Source organism: Schistocerca americana, unplaced genomic scaffold (assembly GCF_021461395.2).
Source record: "Schistocerca americana isolate TAMUIC-IGC-003095 unplaced genomic scaffold, iqSchAmer2.1 HiC_scaffold_228, whole genome shotgun sequence".
In the NCBI taxonomy this organism is placed as follows: Eukaryota; Metazoa; Arthropoda; class Insecta; order Orthoptera; family Acrididae; genus Schistocerca; species Schistocerca americana.
In genome coordinates, this window is record NW_025725937.1 from 185,001 (window position 1) to 190,000 (window position 5,000).

Genomic DNA, 5,000 nt, shown 5'->3' on the forward strand with positions numbered 1-5,000 from the left:
GTCCGTATACATGCTGAAAGACTCTGCTCACAATCACAACCACACGTCAGCCACACACCCTTATCACGCACTACTCTCTGCCTGTAACACGCACACAGACAATATGTAAGCACCAGCATGGAACAACACCCAGTGCATCCTCTCCGCCACATTAGACAATCCACACTGTCATAACCAGACCGGGAGATCCACTCAGAAAACAGAATATCCCACCCACCCGACAACCACCATTGCTCAGCCAAGCCACCAACACCCACACATGTCCTACACAGGGGTGCACCCAACATCACAATACTGCCTCCTCTCACAGCACACAAACAATGGCAGGAATGAAAGACACAGGTCTGCCACAAGCATGGAATGAGAGCGCCGCCTGTCATGAGCCAAAGGTGCATCCTGACGTGGCAAATCAGATGATGCCGCAGGCATCCACTTACTATAATCACAATCAACAAACCGGCCGCCCCGCCCCCCATTAAACCTTTCCTTACAACAATGTGTACTGTAACCTAACCTATATCGTACCTTAACCTAACCTATATCGTACCTTAACCTAACCTATATCGTACCTTAACCTAACCTATATCGTACCTTAACCTAACCTATATCGTACCTTAACCTAACCTATATCGTACCGTAACCTAACCTATATCGTACCGTAACCTAACCTATATCGTACCGTAACCTAACCTATATCGTACCGTAACCTAACCTATATCGTACCGTAACCTAACCTATATCGTACCGTAACCTAACCTATATCGTACCGTAACCTAACCTACGTCGTACCGTAACCTAACCTACGTCGTACCGTAACCTAACCTACGTCGTACCGTAACCTAACCTACGTCGTACCTTAACCTAACCTACGTCGTACCTTAACCTAACCTATGTCGTACCTTAACCTAACCTATGTCGTACCTTAACCTAACCTATGTCGTACCTTAACCTAACCTATGTCGTACCTTAACCTAACCTATGTCGTACCTTAACCTAACCTATGTCGTACCTTAACCTAACCTGTATTGCGCCTTAACCTAACCTGTATTGCGCCTTAACCTAACCTGTATTGCGCCTTAACCTAACCTGTATTGCGCCTTAACCTAACCTGTATTGCGCCTTAACCTAACCTGTATTGCGCCTTAACCTAACCTGTATTGCGCCTTAACCTAACCTGTATTGCGCCTTAACCTAACCTGTATTGCGCCTTAACCTAACCTGTATTGCGCCTTAACCTAACCTATATTGCGCCTTAACCTAACCTATATTGCGCCTTAACCTAACCTATATTGCGCCTTAACGTAACCTATATTGCGCCTTAACGTAACCTATATTGCGCCTTAACGTAACCTATATTGCGCCTTAACGTAACCTATATTGCGCCTTAACGTAACCTATATTGCGCCTTAACGTAACCTATATTGCGCCTTAATGTAACCTATATTGCGCCTTAATGAAACCTATATTGCGCCTTAGCCTAACCCACATTGCGCCGTAACGTAACCCACATTGCCCCTTAACGTAACCCACATTGCGCCGTAACGTAACCCACATTGCCCCTTAACGTAACCCACATTGCGCCGTAACGTAACCGATATTGTGCTGTAACCCAACACACGTTGGGCCTTAACCCAACACACGTTGGGCCTTAACCCAACACACGTTGGGCCTTAACCCAACACACGTTGGGCCTTAACCCAACACACGTTGGGCCTTAACCCAACACACGTTGGGCCTTAACCCAACACACGTTGGGCCTTAACCTGCTCTGTAATTGTCATACGACGCGTTAAATTAGTGTAGTGTTGCCTAACTGCAACCCCCGCAATATAGTTTGCTACTCGCACTGCCCGGTCCCCAGTGTATCGCTTCATGTTAAACACCTTGCAGCTATACACTGTAATGTGGATGGCAGCAGGACGTACATGCTCAATGCCCTTTGCAGTTGTTCATTGGCATTTGCAGTTGTTCATTGGCATTTGCATGGCGAAGCACTTAGCCTACGCTGTGGTACGGCCTGTGTCAACTGTCCGCTGATGTTGTACGTCCAAATCACACACTGTACTGCACATTGGTCCTCATGTACTGAATGATACATCGTGGTACATGTGGCCGTACAACGACTGCGCCAACAACGGCGAACCATGCGGTCCAAATGTTGTGCACTCAGCTACGTGTCGTCTCCCTATAAGAGCTGGATTGCAGTGTGGTATGCCCTGGATGGCGATCAGCATGAGCCGTCTGTTGATGTAGTGGCGCGTGTTGTCAGACGTAGTCGTCTCTTCTCACACACCGTGATAGCATGGTGCACTGCGTTCCACATCTGCGACATGCGACAGAGGCCGGTTGACAGTCGTTCGCGCAATGGACATCGCATACGTACGGGGGCCACCTTCCACGTGTTCGCGAAGCGTGCACATGTTGTTGCGTGTATGTGGGCAGACATAGTGTGTCGTGACACCTGACACAGGCATGCAACAATCGTTGAATTTGCAAATGGCGATGGACGCCTACGTTTGCTGGTGACGTTACGCAAATGAACAACTGGTAAACCGTTGTGGTGCGGTTGTTCTCGCTAGAGGTGAATCAGTGATGGCGACGATCGGTTGAGCTACCAACCGGTTGTTCCAGCGATACCCACCATGCCCACGAACGTGAATGGCATCTGGGTGTGAAGCGATACGCGGCGGTGGCTGGGTGGGACCGTCCCCGGCCGGTGAGGGGGGGCCTCCCGGCGTGCTGGCCGCGCGGTGCGTGGGCGCACGCGCTACAGCCGGCTGGTGGGGGCGGCCAGTGGCAGGCGCGCCGGCCGACGGAGGCGGCAGGCGGCGCAGCTGCGCGCCGGCGCACCCTGCACGCGGCGCCGTGCGGCCAAAGTAGGTCCTCGCGGGCCCGGTGCGAAGCGCGGTGGACATCTGCAGTGTGCTGGTCCGATTGAGGACTGTGTGCGCTGAGGATGCGCCGCCGCCCGGCGCTCGGCGCCGCGACGCCGTCTGCTGCTCGGTCGCCTCTGCGGTTCTCGCAGGTGGTTTGTATCGCAGCTGTGCGGACGTGTTGGCGCGTGCGCTGTGCTGGGAGAGTTCGCTTCGGCACCCAAGTGGGGCTTTTGTCCTTCTGTGGCGCTGGCGTTGGAGCTGCCGGTCACCGTAGGTGGCGCGTGTTGTCTCCCGCCGGCAATGCCACGACAGCACGCTCCCGGGCCTCTGTCGGCAGCGGCAAGCTCAGTTGGGAGCACGGGTGGTCGCACCTAAAGCGTCTACTCGCCAAACTCCGGGCGATTGCGCCTCTCTCGAACCCGACCAAGTACTTAGGACGGCGCTGCGCGCCGCCGGGACCTGAGAGGGTTTCGAGGTGTATGGTGCAGGGGAGCTCAGCCTCCTCCTGTTTGCAGAATAATTGAGCGGACGCTTGCGTGTTCGCGCGGGCCCCCGGGACACACTCCCGGGCGGCCGGCTGCTCAGCTCTAGTTGACGCAGCTCCCTGGTTGATCCTGCCAGTAGTCATATGCTTGTCTCAAAGATTAAGCCATGCATGTCTCAGTACAAGCCGCATTAAGGTGAAACCGCGAATGGCTCATTAAATCAGTTATGGTTCCTTAGATCGTACCCACGTTACTTGGATAACTGTGGTAATTCTAGAGCTAATACATGCAAACAGAGTCCCGACCAGAGATGGAAGGGACGCTTTTATTAGATCAAAACCAATCGGTCGGCTCGTCCGGTCCGTTTGCCTTGGTGACTCTGAATAACTTTGGGCTGATCGCACGGTCCTCGTACCGGCGACGCATCTTTCAAATGTCTGCCTTATCAACTGTCGATGGTAGGTTCTGCGCCTACCATGGTTGTAACGGGTAACGGGGAATCAGGGTTCGATTCCGGAGAGGGAGCCTGAGAAACGGCTACCACATCCAAGGAAGGCAGCAGGCGCGCAAATTACCCACTCCCGGCACGGGGAGGTAGTGACGAAAAATAACGATACGGGACTCATCCGAGGCCCCGTAATCGGAATGAGTACACTTTAAATCCTTTAACGAGTATCTATTGGAGGGCAAGTCTGGTGCCAGCAGCCGCGGTAATTCCAGCTCCAATAGCGTATATTAAAGTTGTTGCGGTTAAAAAGCTCGTAGTTGGATTTGTGTCCCACGCTGTTGGTTCACCGCCCGTCGGTGTTTAACTGGCATGTATCGTGGGACGTCCTGCCGGTGGGGCGAGCTGAAGGCGTGCGACGCGCCTCGTGCGTGCTCGTGCGTCCCGAGGCGGACCCCGTTGCAATCCTACCAGGGTGCTCTTGAGTGAGTGTCTCGGTGGGCCGGCACGTTTACTTTGAACAAATTAGAGTGCTTAAAGCAGGCAAGCCCGCCTGAATACTGTGTGCATGGAATAATGGAATAGGACCTCGGTTCTATTTTGTTGGTTTTCGGAACCCGAGGTAATGATTAATAGGGACAGGCGGGGGCATTCGTATTGCGACGTTAGAGGTGAAATTCTTGGATCGTCGCAAGACGAACAGAAGCGAAAGCATTTGCCAAGTATGTTTTCATTAATCAAGAACGAAAGTTAGAGGTTCGAAGGCGATCAGATACCGCCCTAGTTCTAACCATAAACGATGCCAGCCAGCGATCCGCCGCAGTTCCTCCGATGACTCGGCGGGCAGCCTCCGGGAAACCAAAGCTTTTGGGTTCCGGGGGAAGTATGGTTGCAAAGCTGAAACTTAAAGGAATTGACGGAAGGGCACCACCAGGAGTGGAGCCTGCGGCTTAATTTGACTCAACACGGGAAACCTCACCAGGCCCGGACACCGGAAGGATTGACAGATTGATAGCTCTTTCTTGATTCGGTGGGTGGTGGTGCATGGCCGTTCTTAGTTGGTGGAGCGATTTGTCTGGTTAATTCCGATAACGAACGAGACTCTAGCCTGCTAACTAGTCGCGTGACATCCTTCGTGCTGTCAGCGATTACTTTTCTTCTTAGAGGGACAGGCGGCTTCTAGCCGCACGAGAT

At 52.8% G+C, this 5,000-nt stretch overlaps 1 non-coding gene across 1 annotated transcript in view; it reads left to right on the top strand.

The window, feature by feature from the left end:
- Positions 1 to 3,477: 3,477 nt before the first annotated feature.
- Positions 3,478 to 5,000, top strand: part of LOC124575210 — a 1,910-nt gene continuing 387 nt past the window's right edge. Inside the window, exon 1 of the ribosomal RNA XR_006972337.1 lies at positions 3,478 to 5,000. This exon is cut by the window's right edge and continues 387 nt beyond it. This is a non-coding gene — a ribosomal RNA (small subunit ribosomal RNA).